Source organism: Trichoplusia ni, chromosome 13 (assembly GCF_003590095.1).
Source record: "Trichoplusia ni isolate ovarian cell line Hi5 chromosome 13, tn1, whole genome shotgun sequence".
Classification (NCBI taxonomy): domain Eukaryota; kingdom Metazoa; phylum Arthropoda; class Insecta; order Lepidoptera; family Noctuidae; genus Trichoplusia; species Trichoplusia ni.
The window spans coordinates 7,062,760-7,077,690 of NC_039490.1; positions in this window are offsets into that span (position 1 = coordinate 7,062,760).

The following is a 14,931-nucleotide window of genomic DNA, read 5'->3' on the forward strand; positions in this document are numbered from 1 at the left end:
CAGCTTTACCGGAATACGACGAGTGTTGAAAATCTTTTTCCAAGGATGAATGTTTTGATGCCTTTGCCTGCCACGTGCGGTGTTGCCACGCCAGACTGGCCCTTACACACCAAATGGATAGAATAAGTACAAGATATTATGTTTATTTATTTGTGCATTCGACTGTTTGTATGTCGTAATGGTTGCTGTTGATTGATCTTCGATGTCTGTCGGCAAGGAGCGAGAGCCGCCCGTTAGAAAGCGTTTGAAGTGACATGTGATTAATTAAACTAGTCGCACAATTAAATAGGTATCTACAGATAAATTGTAAGTACTTCCTATTAGCAGTGATTTAATTTCTCTATAAGTTTCACATGTTTATCCGGTGTTATTTTGTCGGTGTTTATTATTACGTCGATATAAATGGTGTTCAAGGTTGCCCACTTTCTAATTTTAACTTTTTAAATAATAATTATAAGCATCCTAAAGCTTTTAAGTCTTATTTTCGTCGTAATTAAATGTATAAATTGTACAGATCTGTTTAGAAAAATTTCATCATTCACATTTATAATTTTAATAGCATTTCTATTTGAACTTAATAGTTTTAAATTATAGGCTGTATAAAGAAATTCCTTTGACTTGAAAAAAAAAGTTCACAAAATGGTGGATTTTTCGTGTATACTTGGCGTAAATATTAGTAATTACGTTTTATTATATCTCGAAGTATTAATGGTAATATCATGGCCGCATCGATAAAGTTGAAGGTGAAATGTGTAGACGTGCGTGTTTATTGAGCACACCTATTTTTAGGATTTGTTTACATAATCAATAGAGTAAAACTAATTATTATTATGTAATTCGCCTCAAAACTACTTACCATTACTGTAATTACAAGTTTTGGACAACATTTTAAATGTTATACCTACTTACATTATTAGTGTACTTTCTTGTTTATTGGACTTAGAAAATTTCGAAATAATATTGTATTGAACACAGCCTTCAGTAGACAAAAACTTAGCATATAAGTAATTTCATATCAAATTTAACAAGTAACCAGCGTAATAAGGGATCACTCTATTCAGTTATCATTGATTTCGATATTAGACTGTGACGTCACAATTCACGAATGATAATGTTTTCAAAGCAATTTTCATAATATTATTGTATTTCGCTGCGTCGCGTCGTAATCTTTTAGAAATATTTTCCATGTCTCGATAATCTTTTAATATAGAGATAAGTGTTGTATTAATTGCTAATAATTGGTATTTCTTTCAAAAGAAAAGTTCACAAATGAATTTTAAATGTATTCCTAAGTTTAATTACCTACTGCCTTCAAACAATGATGTGTCTGCAGCATAAATATTTGACAGTTTTATTTTTTTAATTTACTATATTTGTAAATAGAATTTCTGTTCTGCCAATCCTAAATTGAAATGATACCGAAATGTAGAGTTTTCATGAAATGTGAAATTTTAACTAATAAAATAAGAAGTTTGATACATCGGCTATTTACCTTCGTAGTAAATAGATAATAAATATGTATTTACGTGTGTATTTATTTAATTGTAGATACCAGTAGTAATGTTGATCTGTGATATGTAAATAAGTGTCGTTACATATAAGTTTAATCATAAGGTCTCTTTTTAAAATAAAAGTACATTATCAACTATTTTTTTTTGTTTTCTTTTACATCCACCCACTAAAATGCTCCTAAGTAAATCAGAAGATGAGCAAAGTATCCTTTGCCAGTATCGTTCATACTAAATAAGCAATGATTTGCAAAGAAACACAAATATTATTAGATAACTATGTAATCAATCATATTGACACATGGATAAAATGACTAGTTACGCAAGCACTATAAATCCACCTACATATTAAAAACATTCAAGGAGTATCAACAACTTTCTGAGTGATTTCTTTTTTCATTACTATCTAATTATTATCCAATAAATAACGGTAATATATCATAATTGTATAATGAGAACAATATAAGTTGTTTACTTGAGATGCACTGACCACAGTTATCAAGGCAGTTTGATTGATTCCTTTGCTATTGACCATAAATCTAGAGGCGTAATGGCCGCCGAGTCTGACCATGTGACCTTATAGCCTTGTTTTGATGTATTTTAGAAAATTGCGTAATCTTTGCAGGTGTTATAATGCTTATTAGTGTAGCCAGTACCAATTTTAATGAGTACACTTTTTTGTTCTTATTGTTATAAAATTTACACTCTACTTTACCTACCTACCTACTGTACTAAACGAGTCCAAAAATCAGTTCCTATTTTTTCCCCTTTCAATAGACTGAAGAATCGATTAGTAAAATAAAAAGAGATCCTTATCAAAAGTAGTGAATAGTACAATAGGCAGGCGTCTCTATTCTAATAAGAAATTCACTTTCAAGAATTCAATGGGTACCAAAATAAAGACGCGCAGTTAAATCTAAAGCAGTTCCAAGTTCAGTTTAACTAAGCAGTTAATAAACAGGCCGGTTAACGTATGTTTGACCGACATTCCAGTCACAATGACTGAGTTTTAATGTCATGCCGACTTGGATGTCCAAATAGTGCATTGAACTGTGAAATCATAAACAATAACGTTTTACTTCACTATACTAGGTACTTAGGTTTGTTTTCTAAGTACAAACATCGTAATTAATTGCTGGCTGAATGGGCGATGCCGTTGCTGTAATGCTATGCAAACTTTTTTATAGATACAAAATGGACGGCATGTTAATGTTCCATTTTTAGTGGCTGTAATTGTCATTCTGAATGTTTTGTCTTTTATTTATTCGTAATTTTCAATCGTTATTAGATATTCATTGCGGAGAAGTTAGAATTAAGTCTCCAAAAAGTCATTTTTTAATACCGCTGATCTATCTGACATAATTGAAAGTCAATCTAACGCAGTAAATCGTTGATCCGTGTATTTTATAACACAGTAATTTTGTTTACATGTTTTTATGATGTTAAATAACAAAGTAAAGTATCAATTATGTTCGAATGCGGTGACTAGGTGAAAGAGAATTCGTTGCCTTTGGCTATATTGGTGAAAGGGAAACGCCGTGGTTCTGCTGGGTATAAATCCGGTTTGACAAGAGGGTTTTCCCGCATGCAGTTCCTATGGTGTGTAAATTGAAGATGATGTTGATAGAACTCTGATACAAGAGAATAAGTAATATAAAAAGTAAGTATATATTTTTTTTCAAGGAGGTACGTGGCTACTATATTGGGTGTACCTAGGGGAATGATATAAAAAAATAGAAATAAATATTTCTATGTGTATTGGCCCTATACGTGGAAGCTGATGTCTGTAGATTGAGTGTTTTAATGATTGACAAGGAGTACTGTTTAACTTAGTAAATAATTGTTACAGAATAGTGCACTTTCGATAGGTGACAAAAATGCCTTCTGACTAGAAAAATGCATTCTTCAAATCTATAAGAAAACCCACAACATCGCACTATTCCTCGCGTCATTAAAGAGTAATAAATTTCAGCCATTTCCCTTAATACCCATTACATTTCATTTCACATGAAAACAAACAATCTAATTAAGTAGCAGTGGTAATCCTCATTTACGTTTTAACGAGTTTTAAGCTAAACGCCCACATTCTGTTTCTTGGAACGTGACGTCAGCGTGAAACGGAACGCTTTTCCCGCGTATTTCGGTTGTTTTGCTTATCTGTATTAGTGTAATCGAATATTGATATTGTTTCCACGAATTTAGGTGTATATGAACTGTTAATGGTTGGATTTTATTTTATAACGTTTAGGCTTTAAATGAATCAATTGTTATTTTTATTTTCGATTTGACGTTTTCGAGTCATGGTGACTATTGTTATATGCTGTTTCGTGAATGTTTTTCCTGAATTATCTTGTTTTCTAAAAAAGGATGGGGGTTTCCTTTCCTGACAACTCAGTTACGTACCTATTTAGAATAATTTAGATATAAAATTAATGCACATATTATTCGTTTGGATATCCTGAATTATTAATTTGTAGTTACATATTTTCTGACGACCTCCGTGGTCGAGTGGCGTACACACCAGTTTCAAGGTGTCGCTAGCTCTGAGGTCCCGGGTTCGACACCCGGTCGGGTCAATGTAAATAGTCACATTTCTACATTGTCTCGGGTCTGGGTGTTTGTGGTACCTTCGTTGTATCTGAATTCCATAACACAAGTGTTTAAGCAACTTACTTTGGGTTCAGAACAATGTATGTGATGTTGTTCGCATATATATTATTATTTTTTCCCCTTGCAATTTCATAGACTGTTTTTAAAAAACTAAAGAATTTAATCCTTGTGTCAAAGGAAGTTTCACAAACATTCAAGTCGCATGCACAAATACACGCAGACCGAACTCAGAACAAGCATTCATGGATCACACAAACGCTTGTCTTACGCGAGGACATAGCCCGCAACACTTCGCGCAAATGGTGAATTAAACCACTCGGCTATCCGCGCAGAATGCAACGACCATCTTTTTTTCATAAGATTGTCATTTTTTTTTATTGTGTTTGTTACCTGTATAATAATTATATACATTATGACTAACTTAATATTTGATCCTTTTCAAACATGTTTCCATAACGTGGATATAGAAACTGTTTAAATCCTTTCGCAGAATTACTGTTGACGTAATCAACATTTATTATCTACTATGTAACTATATATGTACAACCACAGATACTTAATACCTCAGTACAATGGTATGACTATGAGTAATTCTTGGCGCCAGTACCGATAAGATGGTTTCTTATCACCGGAAAAACAAGGGATATCGAATGGAATATCTGCGTTTATTTATCTAGATTTATAAGTAAGTGGTGTGCAAGATTGTAAAGGAGTAATGGAAATTATGTTTCTCGTTTTTGGTTCATAAATAGAAATAAAAAAATAACTGATTGATCCGTTGAAAGATTAAAAAAAAATGTTGGATTTGTTATTTTTTATTTTGTCGGTTACAGTGGTTCAAATTTTGAAAATCACTGAACAGGACGTTTTTTATTAGCAAGTGATATTTTTAGCAACCATTTTTAGCATACATTTTATCATGTTAAGCTAGTAAGAAGAACTTTTCTGAAAAACATTTGGTAATATTCCAGATAAGTAATATTCCGTACGCACTTGACCTAGAAACGTGTAACAAGGAAAAAATAGTTTTACGACCATGTTTCGTGGAAATTTTTATATGTATACGTTTTAAAGCCAGACTTTTAGAATCAATAAAAATAAATTTAAAGTGTTATCGTTATTTACATATTATTATAGAAGTTGTATTTTAGGGTAATAGAAGAAATCATAACATTATCGCGTAGCATTAGCACGTAGTCATATATTTTTATTTTTTAAACTGCATACTTGGAATGGAGCACATGGAGTCAATATTGCAAGGTTTTAAATTTTTCTGAAAAACTGCATACTTGGATCAAAAACATTTGATTTTGTTAAGGCAAAATGACGGTTTTCCAAAAAAAGGTTTTTTCGTCGGATATTTGCAAGTTATCGGACTTTTCGTCGAAGAAAAAAAGGAGATGAGACAATCAAGCTGAAATCGGGAAACTTTGTTTTGAAAAGACATAAAGCTAGATCTGGGAGGAAAAGGATTTATTATCAACGTTCTTAATTATTCTAAGTAAGCTAAAACAATCGTTAAAATAAATTATAGCTCGAAATTAAATGAAACTGTTGTCACGTTTTTCAGCATTCATCCATGATCTTTCTTTACTATAAAATACCCTTCAGTCAGAAACATTTTAATGATTTTTTAATTGCTATTTACATAAGTTTATAGCCACTTCCTAAGTAGGTCTTCTAATACATCGTGATAATACATATTTATAATTCTTACTAAGACGATAACCTACGTTTTACATTACCTTTTTTCCTACAAGTATTCCTAGAATAGTCGATGTCAAGTGTTTTGTATAATCAGTCATAAGTAAAGGTTTTTGCGTCACTTAAAGCTAACTTAAACATTTCTAAGAATGTAAGTTGACAAATAAGTTTTTCTATAACATTACTTGATGTTTTATATAGGTACCTAGATGTTGTGTTGATATAAACATATGAAAAACTTTAGCGATTGTGATTCATGTGTATTTTATATCAAAGTTTTTATTTTTCGTTTTATTTTACTTGAGTAAAGGTGATTGAGGTGGCTCATGATGAATTGCATTTGGCACCGACACCAAAACGCTGAAGAGGCAGCAAAGCGGTTTAGGTTTAGGAAAGTATAGAAAAGGTAAGCAATTCTGAAGAGTTTTTTTAAATCTTTGATTTAAAAACCTCAGCTTGAAAATAAAACTCGACGGAAAAGTGTGATTGTATTAGTAGTGTACACTTAAACCTAAATTAACTAGGATGGAAAATAAATATAAGGTCAAAACTACTTACATTTTAAAGTCAGTTGTTTTTTTTACTATTTTAATTTTGTCCGAAAGTGTAACACAGTTTAAAACATACTTGAGCATACCCTAAAACAAAAATGCTATCATCATCATCATCATCAGCCTATCGCAGTCCACTGCTGGACATAGGCCTCTCCAAGTGCACGCCACTGAGATCGATTTTCGGCTTCTCGCATCCAGCTCCTGCCAGCTGTCTTGCTAAAAATGCTATGCCTAGTAACAAATTGCGTGATACGAAAAATCAACTTTAATTTCTAGGTCAATGTAATCGCACTTGCAGGTAAAGTCAACCATTGATAACCCTTGGGAACTGTCAGGCTGGAGTATCGAGTGTCTCGATAACAAATCGATTACGAGTGTTATCGATGCCTAGCTCTGTTTCCCACAACACATCGTTCTTTCAAATAACAAAGACGCCATTTTCTACCGTAATCATAAGTCTTACGATTACCTGCTACAGTATAGCCGGTGCAACTTGACATGTCGGGAAATAGCGGAAAATATCGTTGTCTCTGTTTCACACAGCTAACTTGTATACTTTGATCTCGCTCTTACAAACTTTGAGCTCTTTTCTGAAGTGCCAAGTTACTAGGGCCGTTACTGTTAGTAAGGTTGTTGAGATTGTGTAAGAGAGATGCCGCTCTACGATGTCTAGTGCGCTACCGCTTTCACAATTGGAAGTATTTTTAAGACTTTCACAACTAGAAGTTTTTTCCTTTTGGTGGTAGGGCTACAAGTCATGATTGTTTATTGAATCGTTTTCGCGATGTATCTCGTTACGTGCAGTGGGTCACTCTGTCGTTAACCGATAATGTTAGTGTAACGATGAGATATGTATGGGAAGGTGGGGTAAGACGGGGTAGCGAGGTAAGATGGGGACCCTCCAAAAATATATAATACAGTATTAATTGAAAAGTTATTTTGACGCCATCTAGTCGTATTTATCAGTACTTGTTAGAGTCGCAAAAAGTTTGTTCGAAGGAGCGCACGATTCTTCATGGTAAGTACATTTTTAAAATTTGAAGTGGTTTTATCTAATTATTGAAGCATATAAAGTGCATGACTGTTATAATGTATGATAAACATAATGTGTGACATATTTTTTTTGTTAATTTGTATTTATTTTACTATTGTAAACTCATTAATTCATGCCGGTTTCTTTTGATTTATAACCTCTAAAAATTCAATACAACTTTTAAGTCCAGTTTGGGAAAGATGGGACACTTATGTGGGGCAAGACGGGGTAGGTACCCGATCTTATCCGCTGAGTTGTTATTCAGTTTGTATTGAGATTGCATTCAACATTAACTATTTTTTTATAGTACAGTTCCAAAAACAGTAATGTTGTCATTTCCTGATGCTTAAATGGCTACACCGCCGTAAATCATTTAGCAAACTCTCCACCTCCACCAACTGCTTCAACCTCATGTCTCAAGCAGGCAACAGTAAATGATTATATAGATAATGATGCATTCCATCTGGTTAGCCCGAAAAAGTTAATGCCTTATTCGCGATTCGCCGAAAAAAGACCAAGACAAGTTCGAAGAAGGGGAAAAGCAGCTATTATTACTGCTTTTCTATATAATAGAATGAGAGGAAAACTAAAATAGGTAGAAACTAAAACCACATGTAACAAACAAAAAGTAAATGACAAAAATAACAATAAAGAGAACTTGAAAAACCGAAAAAGCGAAAAGGCACAGAAGAAGAAGATACAGAATGTCTATACTGTCGCGGCTTGTATTCCGATTATCATACTTGTATCACTTATCGTACTTGAGGCAAGTGAGCGCATTGTGTCTGTGCAGGAGTGGAAGACAGCGATGACGAAGCTGAACATATCTGCCCGGTTTGTGAAGATGACGGCGCTTAAATAGTCTATACCCCATCTTACCCCAGGGGTATACCCCATCTTACCCTATAGGTGGGGTAAGATGGGGTGATTCAATTATTTTTTAAAAGTTTATATTTTTATGAGAAGAACTTATTTTTTTTTGTTTTGACTGATTGTTATTAAAAGAAGAAAGACTGATTATTTAATTAATAAAAGTTCCTACGTTGTGCAATTAAAAAAGATGGGTTTTATTTATGAAATACCTTAAGGTCCCCGTCTTACCCCACCTTCCCCTATATCGATTATTCGATACGATATCGATATCATGGCAGTGTTTTTGGGATTATTTAGTCGAAATTTAAACTGGCGATAATATGCACTATTCTTTCGAATTTGGATATGTACTTAGTAGTAAATAGATGCCTATTTAAATATTGACGCGGCGACGAGGATGACCACGTATGTGATGGCGCGAAGAACTGGATGCATACCACTAAAAATCGATAGAAGGAGCCGTAGACCGGATAGAGTGGAAAAATCCAAAAGAGGCCTTTACGTAGTACTGTACCAGTACCGGCTAAACCAAAAAAAGGAAAATCGAAAATACATGCAAATAATAATAATAATATTCCACAACTTTCAGAAACATTTGTCGAATGGTCGGAATCGAACCCACGATCTCCGGTATAGCAGTCAGGGTCACTAGCCACTAGACCAACAGGCCCGTCAAAAATACATACTCTCACAATATAGGGGTTAAAACGGGCCATGAGTGGCTTTGCCATGTATCTCCCTAAACATTTATCTTTTTTACAGACATAGGCATATTCACACAGCATGACCTGTTTTTAAGCGACAATCAGCTCATAGCGACAAACATTAAAAAGAAGTAAAACAATATAAATAATACAAATAAAAAGAGTTTATACCTACTGCATAAATAACATCGTATGTTGCTGTTGCCATGTAAACAAGTACTTATCAGGTTTCCCCGCGGTTTATTTGTTACAAAAACATATTTTATCTGTGGTTACTGGTTAATGATCCGGATCGGGAGAACAAAAGGTCATATGACTTGACTACCTACTTTTGAATCTCGAAGCTATAAAATTCTAGGTTGTACCTATTTATTTCATATGTAACTTAATTGAGCTGTGGTATAAATGCCATAATTAAGAATATTCCTTAAACTATAAGGATATGAATAGAGGATCAAGGCGTGTCAATTGTTGTTTAGCAAATACATTAAATTATAGTAGGTTTATTTAATTTCTTGCTTGTGTAGCAATGTTGGGAGTAATATCTACAGGTATTTTTTACCGTATAGTAATCCGTTATTAACCAACCGCTCTGAGTAATAAAAAAGTACAGTACTCCCCCATAGAATACGTTACGAAGACGGAAAATAAAATTTGAGTTACCAAGCATAATGTGTTCCAATAGGAAATTTAAAACAGTCTCCAGAATGAACCAATTCATTTATTGTAATTTTCAATTTGTTCAGGTTTATTTTAAAAACATTATACACATACGAATAACAAAAAACAGCTTAATCTAACAATCAAATCACAAGCCCCTTACTATATGGAAAGGGGAAAAACATTATCAAATTAAAATAATGATGTTACAGTTGATTAAAATTCTACCAAATTACTTCCTCAATACTTTAATAGTACAAAATGGAGTGTTGCCAATTCTCTTCATGTTAAAACAACGCTACACACAATATAAGTCGCAGTAGAATCCGATTTGTTTATGTAACGTGTGAATAAACTATTGAAGGAAGCTGTAAATACGGGTTTATGGATTATAGATTGTTGCATATAATTATAATAGCTGTTGCCCGTGACTCCGTCCGCCTGCGACTTCAGTGTACAGCGGTGGTACCCGTTTTCCCTTCCCATAATCAAAATACCCAAAGACCCTGTCAACTCCAAAAAATGTTGCGTATAAAGTTTGACCCTTGATAACTCTTAAACAACTCTTTTTTCCAGTCAAAAAGTAACCTATGTCCTATCTCAGGCTCTAGACGTACCAAATTTCATAACAATCGGTTCAGTAGTTATGGCGTGAAAGCGCGACAGACGGACAGACAGAGATACTTTCGCATTGATAATACATATTAGTATAAATTACTTTATAGTATTAGTATAAATTTATTTATTGACAGTCGGGCCATACTCACCACGTGGAAGACCTTGCATAGAGAGAATGATGAGCTCGACTCTTACATAAGGCACAGGAAAACTTCTACCTTAGAAAGAGAAAAATAGAAAGAGGAGAGGTAGGCCTTTGCCCAGCATTGATACAACAAGGGTTTTTTGGCATTTCGTAATGCCTTTATTCATCGATTTTCATACCCTACCTACATATCTCGCTATCAAAACCCCAGACCACCTTTCATGCTTAACACTACAGTTAAATTAAAATACCTATGTAATACGTATGAAAACACTAATAAACAGAAAGATCAAAGAGTTTATAACCAGCTAGTCTGAGCTGTAAACACCAAGATGGAACAGCGAACGCTAAAGTTATATGATCATAATATTTACAGATTTGTAGTAAAAACGTGGATATATTCATAAACAAAAGCGATTGTTTTGTCTACAGGTATACACGAATGTTAGGTAAGCAACATGTGTAGTTACGGTTGTTTACAAAAAATGTTTATCTGAAGGTGTGTACATACACTGAGTTTTAGGTAACTTTTAATCGAGTAGAATACGTAATCTCGACACACAAAATATCGATGAATGCTAATACGATGCTACAAAACTGCGATGCACGTTACAGCGAAAGACCGTGTCTGCGAAGCCACTACACTTCGAAGCACGTTACCGCGATAGATCTTCACTGCGATTCTACTGAGCTTGGAAGCACGTATTAATGACGTTAAAAACACCATTCGTTTCTTTTGCATAACTGTATCTGCGGTATGTCAGGTGTTAGTTGTAGGTCTAGATTCCAACGGGATAGTTCGAAAGGGTTTCCACGGTCCCGAAAACGAGGTTCTTAATTTGTCCGTCCATTTTTTATAGTTACCTCAGATCTTCGGACTGGATGAACCGATTTTCTTTGCAAAATCGTGAATTCCAACTCATACTTCATGCCGAACGAATTTTAATTTGTTTTTATATCCTGAATCTAAAAAATACTAATTCATCGTTAAAACGACACCACTAAAAACATTAAAAAGAAAACAAACCAGATTCATTCTGTTTTCAAATATACGTGGAAGTGACGTAAATACAATTTGTAAATACATTCCACAGCTGTGTTTACAAACCGACTCTTTGGGAGACAATGCGACTATTTTTGGCGGAGATCAGAATCAAAATAGCTTTATGGGATGCGTTTAAGAACGTACCGAGAACAGGTTGACTAACGCTGTTGGGTGTTAAGTAGGTAAAAATAATAGTTTCAGCTGTCTTAAGTTTATCAGAATAGGACTTCTTCCGCTTTGGGTTGAGCTGAATTGAATGTCACACTTTCTCTGAGCAACCCTCTTTGCCTTTTACCCTTGTTCCTTTCTTTGCTTTATGTACTGGGAACTACTGGACCTGCAGTAACCTTTTAAGACAAACCCGCTGACCCAGCAGGCATAGACTCTAATCGGCTCTGCTCTTTTCGGTAGTATAGAGACACCACGTAGCTCCCGATCCGCGGAGCATTTCATAGATTATCCGACAAACTGAATAATGCCTTTTATAATCATACAGATATAACGGCAAAATTGTAAAGTAAAGGTATCTTTATACGCAAAGGAGGAACATAGGGCATACAACCCCCTTTTAAAATAACAATAGTTTTTATAAAAGTGGGACAACGCTCTATGTCATGAAGCTTGACGTTTCGCTTCCACCTCTACAACAAGCCCACATTTTAGGATTACCTAATTCAAAATAGCAGGATTTTATGATAAATTAAAAACAAATCGTTATTTTATTATTATTTATTATGTCTTCAAAATAATAATATTTGTGTGTTTGATAAGCATATCATCCAGAAGGCAGATTATGAAAGAATAAAGATTATTTGTATGAATGATTAATGCAAAACTTCCATTGTGGATTAATTTATCAGCGGATATGAATGAGATAATAATACAAACAACATTATCAAGTTTAGATCCGTCTGATACATGGAGTCTTATTAAAGTTGATAATTACTGACGTTACAAGAAATATATCATTCATTTATGACATTTCTAGAAAGAAAAATACTTACTACTAGCTGATCCGGGGGACTTCGTCCTGCCGGGGTGATTTGCAAATCTCCGCTTTTCAGTGCACCACCCAACTGCGTACAAAACAAAAAACATTCAAATCGGTACAGCCACTTCGGAGGAGTTAAGTGACATACACACATACATAACTAAAATATATGCTTAATTTTATTTCTTTGCATTCACAAATATAATCAATGAAATAAACATCAATATGCTGTTTGAGACGAAATTGCTATCCTATTTCTATAGTAAGTTAAGAACCAAGTAAAGAGTCACTCGACACCACGATCTTATTAGAAACTTTTTGGTTAATTATACCACAAATTAACTCTTATCCCGTTGTGAAAGAGAGATATTGCTCTACATAGTGTAATGATCTATCCCACTTCCACAACTCTCACAGTTTATTTACAATTTTACAAACCTATTTACACTAACCACAGTTCAGAAATAAATACTATTCATCAAAGGTTATTCATCATGTTTTTGTCCTGTATAAATATATATTTGTCCTTGAAAATCCCTTTTATGGCGAAAATAAAGTTAAAGATATCCAATTGTTTACGGAGAATTGTTTCCATTGTTGTCCTGAAATTGTGTCCAGACTTGAACAAAACAGAGATAAAAGAAGTACCTTATTGGGTATTTATGTAAATAACATGTGTATGTTTTAAGACTGTTTTTCAAACAAATTTCAAGTTTGTTTTTTAATTTTAATAAAGAGTACTCCGAAAAAAGGTTTTAAATAATATCCATATGCCTAAAACACATTTTTGTATCAGTCCATGACAATTTAAATTCCTAATCAGACAATTTGTAAACTTTCCTCTTTTTGCTGATAACTTGTAGGCATGGAAACGAATTATAATCGTATCTAACTAGAGTATAATCATTTTTATAAACCAATAGTTTTGGAGGCAAATAATGATACAGAAAGGCCAACGTATTTTATCGGCCTCTTAATTGTAATATCAAACTTAATGACTATTTTATGCTTATAAAAATTTCCACAATTTAATTCTGTCTAGACTTTTTTTAGACTTTTGGATCAGCTAATTTTCTTTTTGGACATACCTAGTTGTGTTCCGAACATAAGAAGTGATCCAAAAAGTGTTTTTCTATCAGATCTCAACAACGCACAATATATTTACGTATATTTTTACATTTAATTTCTAGTTTATTATTTTCTTTTAAATTTGTTTTATCATCTATAGCTAAAATATTTACAAACAGTTTTATATTTACATTAAGAGAAAAACATAAAAACAAAAATTAAAATAAGGCAAAGACATAACTTACAAATATATTCCGTCCTTTTCTCACTAGATTTATTAGCAAATAGAAATAAACTCTCATCAATGCAAATATCAAAACATAGTTATTATGCTTAAACACAACGCAACAAAACAATAGACTTCAGATAATTATCTTTAAAGCTGTAAACATACAGGGGTCACGTTGAAACGGGTGTGATTTGGCACGCATGTATACCTATCCTCTGTGATAAGAAACTGTTGTTGATACTATATTCTGTACATTTCGAATTTAATGTTTCGTCTGTGAAAAACTCATGATTTCAGACATTTCAACGCATTGCTTTAGGTTAATATTTACAGAAGGTCTACGGGCACCCTTTTGAAATGAAACTGTGGCAGTCGTGGAAGCAAGACGAAAATTACGTGACAATAACATGTAGAGCGATGTCTCTTTCACAACTGCAATAATACCCCCGTATTATGTAATGGTAGAGTCACTGAGGTCACAACTACCGCGAGGACGCCTAGTATAAAATCTTAGCTCTATACAAGGACATGTACAGAACAGGCTTTCAAAAAAATCGTATTAAAAACTCGTATTTAAAAAAGTCTCGTATTTAAAACAAAACACAATTAGATCACCAAAAATCCCGAGAATACAACAATTAGATATTTCTCCGTCTTACAATTAATTTGCGAGGACTCATATGATTCAGCTATGGACACAAATTACTCAGCCAACGTCACTGGTCCATTAGAAGCAGTTTGATACTGGTGATGGCTGGTACATGTCGACGGAGAGGGGATTTTTTCGCAGTTTAATGAATGTACTAGCATTGATGATTGATGCATCCTCGAATTGTGGGACGCCGTTCGTTTGAGCTACTTTTGTTGATTCCTGACTTCAATACTTGATACAAGTTGTATTTTATTGTAAAATAACTTCATATAATTAATAGATTTAAAAAATCTAAAAATTTAGTTCGGGTAGTGCCTCAAAATTGAGTTACAAAAATCCAACCGGATCGACATACAAAAAAACAAACAAGAAAAGTGAGTGTATAAAAACGTGGGAAATTATAGCTACGAAAAAGTTTCCAAAGTATTCAAAAGATATCTTTTTTATAAAAAATGAAAATAACAAGCCTATTGTTTTTGAACAGTCCCTTAGGTCCTTATACTAAACGAGTAAATTTTGTAGTCATACTCTTAAAAA